We start from the raw sequence: 8,705 nt of genomic DNA on the forward strand, positions 1-8,705 counted from the left end.
CCTTGCATGAATTGACAGGTAGATAAACTCCATCCCCAATTACTACACGGACAAAGAGGCTCAAGTTGACTTCTTTAATGCAGCAACTGGCAGTAGGGTAAAACTGACAGAAAGAAAAAACATACAGTTAAAACTGTTCGGATTTCTATTGTGTGTGAGATTAAACATATCTAAAACATAAAGACAGGCTACTGGTAAGTATATACTACATATATTGTCTCTGTATACATATTCTCTCAACTTAAAGCAAGCCAGAACATGTGGCCGACATGAATCTGTTATAATGTCTCTGCTTTGTAAAAATATACATATACATCAATAAATGGTAAACTAAAGGCTTATTTATACATACCGACGATGCTTTCAAAGACTTGAACGTCTGGATGATGTCCGATAAAAAAGGCATGAACTTTCCCTCTGCTCTGACATGGAGAACTACCTAGACGCTTACTGATGATGTCATAAACTAGAGACACAGATTACCTGACCTAAATGACTGCTATACAAACCCAACAGCAGGAGGTGCTATTTAACAAATAAAATTAACTGACTGATAAGGCAGTACACTAACGAGAGAGGGAGGGGCTAAGGGATCCATTCGTGTTTGATAAAACATATACAAACATTCAAAAGTCAAACTGAATGGAAGAGGTGGGGAATGTCATGATCTGTCCATATATAACATACTGTTTGACAGGAGAGCACACGCTATTAACTCCACTCTGAAGCAAATTGAAACACTGGCCTAAGATCAAGCATCTATCAACGAATAATATCTCTGCACTTGTCAAAAAGGATCCAGCTTTTATATTGTGTCACAAGTTTATAAGTTTTAATATGCGTTTTGTTGGTAAAAACGAATTGACGGCAGCATTGTAAATTGTATTCCATATTCTTCAATTTCATTTAATATTCTCCACAATTACTGGCACTAACACACACAATAAGAATCAATCAAACTGCAGCAGTGAGACTCTGCAGGGAGCAGGAGTAGTATCCACAGACTGAGAAGCTCTGAGCACACCAAATCTGGTGAAGCCCCGAAGCTCTCCGATGGCGTCTTCAGTGTTTTTCTGCACACATGTAAGCAGTTCCTCACGTAAGAAGAGCCCTGTGCGGCACTGTACCTTAGGCAAGCAGAAAACACTGGAGTAAAGATAAATACTGTTAAGTCAGCAGATCAAAGCCCAAAGAGCCTGACAGGAGAGAGCCCACAGTGAGATGAGGGATTATAGAGCGGGCTAGATCATCGTCATCTAAAATCAGCCATTCACAGCTGGCTGATGCTAACCACATATAACTCCATCACTCTTCAGCACTGAATCAGTTTTGAGGAATAACTCCTTTCTGAAAACTGTGGAAAGATCAGCGAGGACCAAGGTGTTCGCTGAACCCATCAGAGCCACCGAGCATCGTGCGTTTCAAGCCGTTGCCCCTCTTTGATCACGTTTTATTTTAAAGACAAAGCTGGTCTTGGTTTTTACATGACTACAGGAAAGATGACACATACTAGTGCTTGCACTCTTAAATAGTTATTAGACGTGAGATACAATGTGTATATAATGTTACTCAAGACAAATATCGATATGAAAGCTCAAAGGTGGGACAAGTCTGCAAGTCTCAGTCTCAAGTCTAAGTCCTAAATGTTTTGGTTTGATGCCTAAACCAGCCATGATTTGCCCCCCACCAACTGCAATTAGTTTAATCAATTTACGGAAATAATGGATGACTTTTGTTTTATGAAATCTCTCTCACACATTTTTAATTAAAGTCAAAAATAACTAAAACTCAATTTAATAATTTAATTGACTCTTTGTTGAGAGAGAAGACAGAAGTACTACAGTTTTGAGTTCAGCATAGTTACTGATCACATATTTAAAACCAGAACATGACATAAACAGCAAAATAACCAACTGACTTTCACATTTTTTGTGAACACACTGATCCAAACACTGGAGGTCCTGACTCAAAATTATTAGCTTAATCAGATTAAAATGCTGATGTTTAACTGGCACCTTTGAAAACTGCTTTTAAATATAAATAATCCTGTATAAATTATATCACACTACACATGATGAATGTATTTAAAGAGTGAATAATAACATGAGAAAGCTGATTCATATTTTCTGTTGTTACAGATACAGTAGATAAGTGACAAATTAAAGGAGACACAACACATTCTGGACAATCTGCAAGGCTTCACTGTGCGTGAAGGGAGGCCCAACATGAGAGCATTGCAGTAGTCAAGGCGAGAGATAACCATGGTCTGGACCAAGAGTTGGGTGTCATTCTGAGTCGGGTAAGACCTGATTTTTCTGATATTGTATAGAGCAAAGCAGCATGACTGTGGGATGAATGCAACATGGTCAGAGAAGGAGAGCTGGTCATCAAACATGACACCCAGGTTTCTCACGACCTTGGTTTGGGTAAGAGATGAAGAGATGATATTGATATTGATATTGATATTGATATTGATATTGATATTGATATTGATATTGATATTGATATTGCGATGGAGAGACAGCTTGGCCAGGATGACTAAGAGTTCAGTCTTAGAGATGCTAAGTTGAAGGTGGTGTTCCTTCATCCTTGTGGATATGTCAGAGCGATAGCCCGAGATACGCTCAGAGACCACAAGGTCGTCTGGTGGGAATTGACAGGTATAGTTGGGTGTCTGCATAGCAGATATATGAGAAGCCATGTGAGCGGATAATTGGACCCAAGAATACGATGTACACTATATTGCAAAGAGAAGGGGTCCCAGTACCGACCCTAGGGGCACTCCCTCCATACATACTGTTATATCAGCCAGCCTTATTTGAACTCATTGCATTCATTCAGGTGTGACCCAAAGCAATTATCTGGGCATATTACCTTATTTATCATCATTTTCCAGCACTTTATCGCAGTTCAACTATATTTTATATTATAAAATATATATTTTTAAGTCATTTGTAAAGCTACTGTTGATACTAACACACCACTTCCTGAATATGTTTCATAATTAACGTAGTAAAGTATTTAAATGTACAGGTTTTATTGTAAAACAACACAGGAAGTTTTGAGGCAGGTGAACTCGACTCAAACAGGGGATGCACAATCACTTCTTCTCAAGGAGTCGGTTCATCAAGAGATTATTATTACATCTGACGAGGCCTGATGATGGACAGATCAGATCAGAGAATGAGGATGGATGGTAATAAGTTTTGGAGTACTGGAGTAGGAAACAAACCTCCTCCAGCACTGCACCCCTTTAAGCTGTTTTGTTTCAGCTTGTGAGCGAGAAGAAGAAAAGATCAGTCCTCTCAGGTGAAGTTTTGAAAGCTGACGATAAATGAATTCATCTTCACAATGTCTGTTTTATCCAAACACTGCAAACATCTGTTTCACTTGTCCAAATGTTGTCAGACTACAGGAAAGCTACATGCCAGGTTACAGTTTCTCATGTCATGTATCTACTTGAGAGTACAGTTACATCAGTGTGTGAACAGCACAGTACTACTGATGGAAAACTAATTCCTAAAAACTGCACATTGCACCATGTTCATCATCTCTCATCTCATCCTGAAAATCACAACAACCCATGCAGACCTGCATTTGCCTTTTTTTCTTCTTAATAAAATGTTGCAGGGAAGGGAGAATGTTATGTAGGTAATTAATGAATGTACGTTTCACTCTACTCTATCCCCTGCTGGGAATGAAGGCTGGGAGGCAGGGATGGAAATAGAGAGAGGCTGGAAAGCGAGAATGAGCGAGAAGATGCTGAATAGGCAAGAATGTTTGCAGTCCCCAGTGGGAGACTGAATCTCAACCACTGCAGTCAGCTCATAACAGACTCTGAGAGAGAGGCTGAAGGTTTGGAGCCCTGCTAGCGACCCTTAGAGGCCACAGTGTTCATTACGAGGGTTTGCGTGAAACATATATACTGGCAATGATACTATTCTTAGAGTCTATGTTCTAAATATATTATACTAGAGGCAAGCGTGGAGCGAGGTAGTGTAGAACAAAGCGTTCTTTGGGTCTTGCAATGTATGTCCTTCACCTTACTGGGGTTGTAAGATTTTTTAACCTGTTATTTAGCTCTTTTTATTGCAAAGCACAGACTTTGAAGCAGTGTTAAAGGGGAATTTGGAAGCGATGTGGCAAAAGGTGCATGGCACATAATTGAAAAAGCATACACATGCACACACACAACTGTCTTAAGATAGTGTTGGAATAATACTATTGTATATTTAGGTCATAGTCATTATTTGTCACATAAATATGTTGTTTGCCTTTTTTCGATCTGACATTGTGCAAACAGATAAGGTGAAGCATAGAAATATGCATTCATTATAAGAGGTCAAGAGTAAAAGGGTTTCTTGACAGTTGATAAGACATCAGTTCACAGCTGTTTATACAGAAGCACTTTATACACAGTGTTGTCTGTTATTCCCTCCTCATTTCCTTCAGTAACATTGATGACTCTCTTTCCCCTGATGATTTTTTTCAACTCACCTTTTTTATTATGTTTACTATATTTTATTAATGATTAGAGTTATGTACAATTGACTAGCCACTGGTGACATAATAGAATGATTTTATTTATATCTTAGCACTAGTCGGTATTAAATGGGTTTCCTCCGTAGGGTGTCTGGGCTCAGGCTTAGAGATAGGGTGAGGAGCTCAGACATCTGGAGGGAGCTCAGAGTAGCTATAGCTGCTACCGCTTCATGTCAAAAGGAGCCAGTTGAGGTGGTTCGGAAATCTGGTGAGGATGCCACCGGCCTTCCTTTGGAGGCTTACCCCAGATAAGCACCAGAAAATAGATGGATAAATATTCAGGTATCAGTGTCTGTACTTACCATACCTGACTAGCATTTTAGACAGCAAATAAATTAGCCTTGAGTTAGCCTTTGAGCAAGACGCCCAGCTGTGCTAACAATGCTAATGGAAGCTTATGCTTGTCGTGAATGAACTGACATCTCAGCTCCACCTCTTTGACCATTTTAGGATTAGCCTGGAGGTAGGTAGAGTCAGGCACTGCCAAAATGGCAACGGTGGAGCAGCTCACTCTCAGCTTCAAAACTGCTCTTAAGAAACTTGTGGGTGATGTCACAAAGGCTTTGTCCATCTTTATTTACAGTCTATGGTTTCAACCAGTTTGAGCATCAAGGGGTTATAGATCCAGATGTGGGAGTTCCCACAGCATAATACTGCTATATTAAAAGTAAGAAAATGCTGAACACTTCAGTGGTTGCCACTGACTGTCACATTGTCTAAAACATAAGGATCATTGTGGTGAGAGGTTGGATTATTTGATCTCAAAGGTTTTGTCCAGTCTCCTCAGTTATTAAACTGTCCAGGATCACTTTTACAGTGTTAGGTGTCACTGTTGCTCATTTATTTTATTTTCTTGCAGCTCCTCATTTTGACCAGTAGACAAATAACCAACCTGATGATATTACCCTGATGTCATGGCTTTTTTTAACTTCAGTCCAGCAGGTTCAAGGAAGCAGCAAAAGGCTGATTTTGCTTCCAACAGCCAGCTCCAGCAGTGTTGTTGAAGTCCATCCCAGTTGTGTTACGTTTTATACCTCCACACTGGCAACAGCCAGAGCGGCGTATTCTGTCCATTCCATTCTCATGGACACGAAATTTCAGTATCGCCTCGACACAACTTCTTCATATTTGGCAGAAATGTTCACTTGGACTCAAGGATGAGCTGATTAGATTTTAGTGGTCAAAGGTCAAAGATCACACAAAAAAAGCCTTGTGAAGGCAATATCTCTGTAATGCCTTGAGGGAATTTCTTCACATTTGGTAAGAACATTAACCTGGACGCAAGGATGAACTGATTATATTTTGGTGGCAGAAGGTCTGGTAGAGCACGTACCACTTAGGCTCAGTCCTTATCGCCCTTTGCTGCATGTCATCCCCTCTCTCTCCCCAACTTTCCTGTCACTCTCTCACTGTCCCCATCCGAATTAAGACAAAAACTGCCCAAAAAAATAACTGTCACAGTGACCTCACAAAATACTTTTTAGCCATTACTCAAGACTTCACACAGCAATTGTGAAAAAAATTATATGATTCTGGATAAACAGAGATGTAATCTGAAACTACTCTGAGTGGCGGAGGCATACAACCATGAGGTGATGATTCTTGTTATCTCTAAAAACTTTTCCTGGAACATTTCAGATTCTGTGGTCGTTCTTAACAATCATGGCTATCTGCAGTCAAATGAATAGAGAGGGGAGTTTCTGTGCATTATACTGAGAAAGCCTTACCTTCATTAGCTGCACTCACATAGCAGCTGCAGCCTCCCTTTCTCTGGATATCTCTGCCCTCCACTCATGGCCAGGGGAAAGAAAAGGGGAGCATACTTTATAGTGACAGGCAGAACGGCCAAATACCAATAGAGAATACATCAGCTTGGCAATTATTGGATTATCTCACGCTGATATCATTACCGCCGAGCATTCACTCCAATCATTGATTGCATTTTTCAATTTACTTCACCATTAATGCGAGTGGCCCGACTGAACAATCTTCTGATGAGTCCATGGCTCAGTCGATAAGTCCCGCCCCTCAGGTGCTTGTCAAAGGGTGTTTGTGATTGTGTGTGGTGTGTGTGCATGTGTGTGTGTGTGTGAACATGTTTCTGTGAGTGCATGTGCAACAAAGTGTGTTTTATACAATACTCAGAAGTTTCTCATTCTCTCTGAGAGATGACCAATCACAGCCGTCCAGACAGAGCGAGCAGCATGGGCCTACTAATTCTGAAAAATGGGGCCTGAAGGAAAAGCGAATCGCTGCCTCTGTGTGAAGCAAGTCAGTGTAAAGTGGGTTAAACAGAGTGAAGCTACAACATGAGCTACAACAAAAATCACTGACTGTTTTCTCTGGGTTTTTGTTTCCAACGCACAGCTTGTATGAATCATTTATGTGCTACAACCCCTCGAGCAAAACATACAGGTATTAAAGCGTCGTGTTGATATGTGCGTAGAAACATGATGGAAGAGCGAGCACAGGACATCAAGAAAAAGGTATTAGCTTATTTCCATTAGGCTTCGACAGATGTTTTTTTCTGATTATTACTAATCAAAGAGACTGATAACCAGAGCCGATTTACCAACAAACCAGAATCACCACCTCTCGGTTGTTTCCTCCACCAACCAGCCAAGTTGCAGGAAATATGCTCACAGTCGCTTCTTCCTGAGTTACAGTGTTGAATAATATGAAGTTGACCTTTGGCCTTTTGGATATAAAATGTCATCACTTCATTTTATCCTTATAGACATTTGAGTTTAATTGTCATAATTAGGCCAAAAGTGAAATTTGTTAGTTCACCATGACATTGACCTTGACATCCTGCATTCTGGATATTACATCAGTAATGTCAGCTTGTATGTGAATCCTACTGTGTCTTCAAAATATTCAAAAGCTAGATACATGTCAGATGTGTGACGTATACAGTATTGAACAACTGCATTCTGACAAACTGTGTCAGTATTTAATGTATTGTCTATCAACCATGTAAGATCATGAAGAGTCTTACTTTCTAGTGTAATAACATGAGGCATTTTCCATCTAGAGCCACCAGTCTGCACCAAAGTCAGCTGTTACCAAGTCACTCAATCAAGCTTTACACCAAATAAGCTGTGACCAGATCACTAGAGGTAATAGTTAATTCTGCATCCTGAGCTAACATGGAAGTTTCCTTCCTCCTTGTAATAATAGCATTTTCCATAAAAAAATCTTTTCATGTTGATCGACCCATAAGTTCTTTGTCTTCCGCCCCCCTGCAGGCGTGCCTGTCTCACTGATGACACTGCCTGGGAACCTATATCATGAGTTTATTGCTCACCTGACAAGTTTGTCAGGATGGTGAATACAAATGAGAAACCACAGCTGAATGATCCTCCCAGGACAGTATGATCCATCCTGTAAGTTACAGCGACTCTAGACAAAGTGCACTGATGAAAACTGGAAACACTATCAAATGTGTTTAAACCATAAATCCCGACATTTATGTCTGGGATTGCGCCTCACACCTGCGTGAAACAGACACTAGTCAGCTCTCTGCTTTGGCGCTGACTGTAAAAACACTGTAGGTCATTTTAAGATGTCTGAACAGAACACCGTTGCTGCTGCCGGAGGACCGGCTCAGAATCCACTGTGTTGGCACCGATCCTTTATCTTGGCTCATCAACAAATCGTGAGACGGAGAAATATGGATGCGTTTTGGATGTGAACATGAAGCTCTTTACCCACCCTCTCAATGAGCAAAGCTGTCAGATGCTTCTCTTTTTATTTCCCTAATGCATTGCAGGGCACTGTTACAGAAATGTGCAATATCCTGTGGCTGCTCTGTGCCTCGCTCTGCACAGAGTCTGAGCTCCAATCCAAAGGCATCATTGTGGGCCTGTGGTATTATTAACAACAGATTTGTGGTGTAAGAACATCATATATTTTTTTATGTCTCATGATGCCAATTATGGAACAGTTAATGTGTGTGAGAATGTGAGGGGCTTATGTGTATTATCACTGGAAACTTGCTTCATCTTATCCCCTCAGTTGGTGTTAAACTGCTGCTAAAACTCCTCATAACATCTGACCCACTTCTGAAAGAGCATTACAGGACGTAAGGGGCTGATGAAACAAGGTGTAATCCTAGTTACATGTTTTCATCACCAGAACATTTAACTAGGATCTAGATGTTG

This window comes from Seriola lalandi, unplaced genomic scaffold (assembly GCF_002814215.2).
Source record: "Seriola lalandi dorsalis isolate HSWRI2012SDOR001 ecotype SW California unplaced genomic scaffold, Sedor1 jcf7180002054686, whole genome shotgun sequence".
NCBI classification, from domain to species: Eukaryota; Metazoa; Chordata; class Actinopteri; order Carangiformes; family Carangidae; genus Seriola; species Seriola lalandi.